The sequence below is a fragment of the Phalangium opilio genome, unplaced genomic scaffold (genome assembly GCF_054372755.1).
Source record: "Phalangium opilio isolate 3A_F unplaced genomic scaffold, DU_Popi_V2 ptg000003l_1, whole genome shotgun sequence".
Lineage (NCBI taxonomy): Eukaryota > Metazoa > Arthropoda > Arachnida > Opiliones > Phalangiidae > Phalangium > Phalangium opilio.
Genome location: NW_028324145.1, coordinates 840,491 through 849,216, shown reverse-complemented (window position 1 = coordinate 849,216; position 8,726 = coordinate 840,491).

The following is an 8,726-nucleotide window of genomic DNA, read 5'->3' as shown; positions in this document are numbered from 1 at the left end:
GAACATTAAATAAAAATGTACCTCGATTTTTAATAACATTTTCAAAATCGACGTTTCACCGCCAACGAAGCATATTTTGAGTATTTCTTCACTATTTACAAATATATTCACTGAAACCATTATTTTTATACTTTTTGCTTTAATTCAAGCAAATGTAACGATATTCAATCAAAAAACTGTTTAATTTAAATTTTTCAATAAGAAATCGTTGTCACGGATTTTGTGTCTTGAAGAAGAAAAACATGCGATTTTTTCGGTACTTTTTTGAATGCATTTTTTTCTGGAGAAATTTTTGACCGAATTCAGCTTAATTCCCTATAAATCACTCAATAAAAGTGATTTCATCTCGATTGAACAATAAATAAAAATGTACCTCGATTTTTAATAACATTTTCAAAATCGACGTAACTCGACCTAAGAAAAACATTTTGAGTATTTGTTCACTGTTTTCAAATATAACCAATGAAACCATTATTTTTGTAATTTTTGCGTTAATTCAAGCAAATGTAACGATATTCATTCAACAAACTGTTAAAATTCAATTTTAAATAAGAAATCGTTGTCACGGTTTTTGTATCTTGAAGAAAAAAAACATGCGATTTTTTCGGTACACTTTTGAATGCATTTTTTTCTGGAGAAATGTTTGACCGAATTCAGCTTAATTCCCTATAAAACACTCATTGAAAGTGATTTCATCTCGATTGAACAATAATTAAAAATTTACCTCGATTTTTAATAACATTTTCAAAATCGACGTTTCACGGCCAAAGATGCATACTTTGAGTATTTCTTCACTATTTTCAAATATGTTCACTGAAACCATTATTTTTATACTTTTTGCTTTAATTCAAGCAAATGTAACGATATTCAATCAAAAAACTGTTAAAATTAAATTTTTCAATATGAAATCGTTGTCACGGATTTTGTATCTTGAAGAAAAAAACATGCGATTTTTTCGGTACACTTTTAAATGCATTTTTTTCTGGAGAAATGTTTGACCGAATTCAGCTTAGTTCCCTATAAAACACTCATTAAAAGTGATTTCATCTCGATTGAACAATAATTAAAAATGTACCTCGATTTTTAATAACATTTTAAAAATCGACGTTTCACCGCCAACGAAGCATATTTTGAGTATTTCTTCACTATTTACAAATATATTCACTGAAACCATTATTTTTATACTTTTTGCTTTAATTCAAGCAAATGTAACGATATTCAATCAAAAAACAGTTAAAATTAAATTTTTCAATATGAAATCGTTGTCACGGATTTTGTATCTTGAAGAAAAAAAACATGCGATTTTTTCGGTACTTTTTTGAATGCATTTTTTTCAGGAGAAATTTTTGACCGAATTCAGCTTAATTCCCTATAAAACACTCATTAAAAGTGATTTCATCTCGATTGAACAATAAATAAAAATGTACCTCGATTTTTAATAACATTTTCAAAATCGACGTTTCATGGCCAAAGAAGCATATTTTGAGTATTTCTTCACTATTTTCAAATATATTCATTGAAACCATTATTTTTATACTTTTTGCTTTAATTCAAGCAATGTAACGATATTCATTCAAAAAACTGTTAAAATTCAATTTTCTTAAAGAAATCGTTGTCACGGATTTTGTATCTTGAAGAAGAAAAACATGCGATTTTTTCGGTACTTTTTTGAATTCATTTTTTTCTGGAGAAATTTTTGACCGAATTCAGCTTAATTCCCTATAAAACACTCAATAAAAGTGATTTCATCTCGATTGAACAATAAATAAAAATGTACCTCGATTTTTAATAACATTTTCAAAATCGACGTAACTCGACCTAAGAAAAACATTTTGAGTATTTGTTCACTGTTTTCAAATATAACCAATGAAACCATTATTTTTGTAATTTTTGCGTTAATTCAAGCAAATGTAACGATATTCATTCAACAAACTGTTAAAATTCAATTTTAAATAAGAAATCGTTGTCACGGATTTTGTATCTTGAAGAAAAAAAACATGCGATTTTTTCGGTACACTTTTGAATGCATTTTTTTCTGGAGAAATGTTTGACCCTATAAAACACTCATTGAAAGTGATTTCATCTCGATTGAACAATAATTAAAAATTTACCTCGATTTTTAATAACATTTTCAAAATCGACGTTTCACGGCCAAAGATGCTTACTTTGAGTATTTCTTCACTATTTTCAAATATGTTCACTGAAACCATTATTTTTATACTTTTTGCTTTAATTCAAGCAAATGTAACGATATTCAATCAAAAAACTGTTAAAATTAAATTTTTCAATATGAAATCGTTTTCACGGATTTTGTATCTTGAAGAAGAAAAACATGCGATTTTTTCGGTACTTTTTTGAATGCATTTTTTTCAGGAGAAAGTTTTGACCGAATTCAGCTTAATTCCCTATAAAACACTCATTAAAAGTGATTTCATCTCGATTGAACAATAAATAAAAATGTACCTCGATTTTTAATAACATTTTCAAAATCGACGTTTCACGGCCAAAGAAGCATATTTTGAGTATTTCTTCACTATTTTCAAATATAACCACTGAAACCATTATTTTTATACTTTTTGCTTTAATTCAAGCAAATGTAACGATATTCATTCAAAAAACTGTTAAAATTCAATTTTTCAATAAGAAATCGTTGTCACTGATTTTGTATCTTGAAGAAGAAAAACATGCGATTTTTTCGGTACTTTTTTGAATGCATTTTTTTCTGGAGAAATTTTTGACCGAATTCAGCTTAATTCCCTATAAAACACTCATTGAAAGTGATTTCATCTCGATTGAACAATAATTAAAAATTTACCTCGATTTTTAATAACATTTTCAAAATCGACGTTTCACGGCCAAAGAAGCATACTTTGAGTATTTCTTCACTATTTTCAAATATATTCATTGAAACCATTATTTTTATACTTTTTGCTTTAATTCAAGCAATGTAACGATATTCATTCAAAAAACTGTTAAAATTCAATTTTCTTAAAGAAATCGTTGTCACGGATTTTGTATCTTGAAGAAGAAAAACATGCGATTTTTTCGGTACTTTTTTGAATTCATTTTTTTCTGGAGAAATTTTTGACCGAATTCAGCTTAATTCCATATAAAACACTCAATAAAAGTGATTTCATCTCGATTGAACAATAAATAAAAATGTACCTCGATTTTTAATAACATTTTCAAAATCGACGTAACTCGACCTAAGAAAAACATTTTGAGTATTTGTTCACTGTTTTCAAATATAACCAATGAAACCATTATTTTTGTAATTTTTGCGTTAATTCAAGCAAATGTAACGATATTCATTCAACAAACTGTTATAATTCAATTTTAAATAAGAAATCGTTGTCACGGATTTTGTATCTTGAAGAAAAAAAACATGCGATTTTTTCGGTACACTTTTGAATGCCTTTTTTTCTGGAGAAATGTTTGACCGAATTCAGCTTAGTTCCCTATAAAACACTCATTGAAAGTGATTTCATCTCGATTGAACAATAATTAAAAATGTACCTCGATTTTTAATAACATTTTAAAAATCGACGTTTCACCGCCAACGAAGCATATTTTGAGTATTTCTTCACTATTTACAAATATATTCACTGAAACCATTATTTTTGTAATTTTTGCGTTAATTCAAGCAAATGTAACGATATTCATTCAAAAAACTGTTAAAATTCAATTTTCAATAAGAAATCGTTGTCACGGATTTTGTATCTTGAAGAAGAAAAACATGCGATTTTTTCGGTACTTTTTTGAATTCATTTTTTTCTGGAGACATTTTTGACCGAATTCAGCTTAATTCCCTATAAAACACTCAATAAAAGTGATTTCATCTCGATTGAACATTAAATAAAAATGTACCTCGATTTTTAATAACATTTTCAAAATCGACGTTTCACCGCCAACGAAGCATATTTTGAGTATTTCTTCACTATTTACAAATATATTCACTGAAACCATTATTTTTATACTTTTTGCTTTAATTCAAGCAAATGTAACGATATTCAATCAAAAAACTGTTTAAATTAAATTTTTCAATAAGAAATCGTTGTCACGGATTTTGTGTCTTGAAGAAGAAAAACATGCGATTTTTTCGGTACTTTTTTGAATGCATTTTTTTCTGGAGAAATTTTTGACCGAATTCAGCTTAATTCCCTATAAATCACTCAATAAAAGTGATTTCATCTCGATTGAACAATAAATAAAAATGTACCTCGATTTTTAATAACATTTTCAAAATCGACGTAACTCGACCTAAGAAAAACATTTTGAGTATTTGTTCACTGTTTTCAAATATAACCAATGAAACCATTATTTTTGTAATTTTTGCGTTAATTCAAGCAAATGTAACGATATTCATTCAACAAACTGTTAAAATTCAATTTTAAATAAGAAATCGTTGTCACGGTTTTTGTATCTTGAAGAAAAAAAACATGCGATTTTTTCGGTACACTTTTGAATGCATTTTTTTCTGGAGAAATGTTTGACCGAATTCAGCTTAATTCCCTATAAAACACTCATTGAAAGTGATTTCATCTCGATTGAACAATAATTAAAAATTTACCTCGATTTTTAATAACATTTTCAAAATCGACGTTTCACGGCCAAAGATGCATACTTTGAGTATTTCTTCACTATTTTCAAATATGTTCACTGAAACCATTATTTTTATACTTTTTGCTTTAATTCAAGCAAATGTAACGATATTCAATCAAAAAACTGTTAAAATTAAATTTTTCAATATGAAATCGTTGTCACGGATTTTGTATCTTGAAGAAAAAAACATGCGATTTTTTCGGTACACTTTTAAATGCATTTTTTTCTGGAGAAATGTTTGACCGAATTCAGCTTAGTTCCCTATAAAACACTCATTAAAAGTGATTTCATCTCGATTGAACAATAATTAAAAATGTACCTCGATTTTTAATAACATTTTAAAAATCGACGTTTCACCGCCAACGAAGCATATTTTGAGTATTTCTTCACTATTTACAAATATATTCACTGAAACCATTATTTTTATACTTTTTGCTTTAATTCAAGCAAATGTAACGATATTCAATCAAAAAACAGTTAAAATTAAATTTTTCAATATGAAATCGTTGTCACGGATTTTGTATCTTGAAGAAAAAAAACATGCGATTTTTTCGGTACTTTTTTGAATGCATTTTTTTCAGGAGAAATTTTTGACCGAATTCAGCTTAATTCCCTATAAAACACTCATTAAAAGTGATTTCATCTCGATTGAACAATAAATAAAAATGTACCTCGATTTTTAATAACATTTTCAAAATCGACGTTTCATGGCCAAAGAAGCATATTTTGAGTATTTCTTCACTATTTTCAAATATATTCATTGAAACCATTATTTTTATACTTTTTGCTTTAATTCAAGCAATGTAACGATATTCATTCAAAAAACTGTTAAAATTCAATTTTCTTAAAGAAATCGTTGTCACGGATTTTGTATCTTGAAGAAGAAAAACATGCGATTTTTTCGGTACTTTTTTGAATTCATTTTTTTCTGGAGAAATTTTTGACCGAATTCAGCTTAATTCCCTATAAAACACTCAATAAAAGTGATTTCATCTCGATTGAACAATAAATAAAAATGTACCTCGATTTTTAATAACATTTTCAAAATCGACGTAACTCGACCTAAGAAAAACATTTTGAGTATTTGTTCACTGTTTTCAAATATAACCAATGAAACCATTATTTTTGTAATTTTTGCGTTAATTCAAGCAAATGTAACGATATTCATTCAACAAACTGTTAAAATTCAATTTTAAATAAGAAATCGTTGTCACGGATTTTGTATCTTGAAGAAAAAAAACATGCGATTTTTTCGGTACACTTTTGAATGCATTTTTTTCTGGAGAAATGTTTGACCCTATAAAACACTCATTGAAAGTGATTTCATCTCGATTGAACAATAATTAAAAATTTACCTCGATTTTTAATAACATTTTCAAAATCGACGTTTCACGGCCAAAGATGCTTACTTTGAGTATTTCTTCACTATTTTCAAATATGTTCACTGAAACCATTATTTTTATACTTTTTGCTTTAATTCAAGCAAATGTAACGATATTCAATCAAAAAACTGTTAAAATTAAATTTTTCAATATGAAATCGTTTTCACGGATTTTGTATCTTGAAGAAGAAAAACATGCGATTTTTTCGGTACTTTTTTGAATGCATTTTTTTCAGGAGAAAGTTTTGACCGAATTCAGCTTAATTCCCTATAAAACACTCATTAAAAGTGATTTCATCTCGATTGAACAATAAATAAAAATGTACCTCGATTTTTAATAACATTTTCAAAATCGACGTTTCACGGCCAAAGAAGCATATTTTGAGTATTTCTTCACTATTTTCAAATATAACCACTGAAACCATTATTTTTATACTTTTTGCTTTAATTCAAGCAAATGTAACGATATTCATTCAAAAAACTGTTAAAATTCAATTTTTCAATAAGAAATCGTTGTCACTGATTTTGTATCTTGAAGAAGAAAAACATGCGATTTTTTCGGTACTTTTTTGAATGCATTTTTTTCTGGAGAAATTTTTGACCGAATTCAGCTTAATTCCCTATAAAACACTCATTGAAAGTGATTTCATCTCGATTGAACAATAATTAAAAATTTACCTCGATTTTTAATAACATTTTCAAAATCGACGTTTCACGGCCAAAGAAGCATACTTTGAGTATTTCTTCACTATTTTCAAATATATTCATTGAAACCATTATTTTTATACTTTTTGCTTTAATTCAAGCAATGTAACGATATTCATTCAAAAAACTGTTAAAATTCAATTTTCTTAAAGAAATCGTTGTCACGGATTTTGTATCTTGAAGAAGAAAAACATGCGATTTTTTCGGTACTTTTTTGAATTCATTTTTTTCTGGAGAAATTTTTGACCGAATTCAGCTTAATTCCATATAAAACACTCAATAAAAGTGATTTCATCTCGATTGAACAATAAATAAAAATGTACCTCGATTTTTAATAACATTTTCAAAATCGACGTAACTCGACCTAAGAAAAACATTTTGAGTATTTGTTCACTGTTTTCAAATATAACCAATGAAACCATTATTTTTGTAATTTTTGCGTTAATTCAAGCAAATGTAACGATATTCATTCAACAAACTGTTATAATTCAATTTTAAATAAGAAATCGTTGTCACGGATTTTGTATCTTGAAGAAAAAAAACATGCGATTTTTTCGGTACACTTTTGAATGCCTTTTTTTCTGGAGAAATGTTTGACCGAATTCAGCTTAGTTCCCTATAAAACACTCATTGAAAGTGATTTCATCTCGATTGAACAATAATTAAAAATGTACCTCGATTTTTAATAACATTTTAAAAATCGACGTTTCACCGCCAACGAAGCATATTTTGAGTATTTCTTCACTATTTACAAATATATTCACTGAAACCATTATTTTTGTAATTTTTGCGTTAATTCAAGCAAATGTAACGATATTCATTCAACAAACTGTTAAAATTCAATTTTAAATAAGAAATCGTTGTCACGGATTTTGTATCTTGAAGAAGAAAAACATGCGATTTTTTCGGTACTTTTTTGAATGCATTTTTTTCTGGAGAAATATTTGACCGAACTCAGCTTAGTTCCCTATAAAACACTCATTAAAAGTGATTTCATCTCGATTGAACAATAATTAAAAATGTACCTCGATTTTTAATAACATTTTAAAAATCGACGTTTCACCGCCAACGAAGCATATTTTGAGTATTTCTTCACTATTTACAAATATATTCACTGAAACCATTATTTTTATACTTTTTGCTTTAATTCAAGCAAATGTAACGATATTCATTCAAAAAACAGTTAAAATTCAATTTTTCAATAAGAAATCGTTGTCACGGATTTTGTATCTTGAAGAAGAAAAACATGCGATTTTTTCGGTACTTTTTTGAATGCATTTTTTTCTGGAGAAATTTTTGACCGAATTCAGCTTAATTCCCTATAAAACACTCATTGAAAGTGATTTCATCTCGATTGAACAATAATTAAAAATTTACCTCGATTTTTAATAACATTTTCAAAATCGACGTTTCACGGCCAAAGAAGCATACTTTGAGTATTTCTTCACTATATTCAAATATATTCATTGAAACCATTATTTTTATACTTTTTGCTTTAATTCAAGCAATGTAACGATATTCATTCAAAAACTGTTAAAATTCAATTTTCAATAAGAAATCGTATTCACGGATTTTGTGTCTTGAAGTAGAAAAACCTGCGATTTTTTCGGTACTTTTTTGAATGAATTTTATTCTGGAGAAATTTTTGACCGAATTCAGCTTAATTCCCTATAAAACACTCATTAAAAGTGATTTCATCTCGATTGAACAATAAATAAAAATGTACCTCGATTTTTAATAACATTTTCAAAATCGACGTAACTCGGCCTAAGAAAAACATTTTGAGTATTTGTTCACTATTTTCAAATATAACCACTGAAACCATTATTTTTGTAATTTTTGCGTTAATTCAAGCAAATGTAACGATATTCATTCAACAAACTGTTAAAATTCAATTTTAAATAAGAAATCGTTGTCACGGATTTTGTATCTTGAAGAAAAAAAACATGCGATTTATTCGGGACTTTTTTGAATGCATTTTTTTCTGGAGAAATTTTTGACCGAATTCAGCTTAATTCCCTACAAAACACTCATTAAA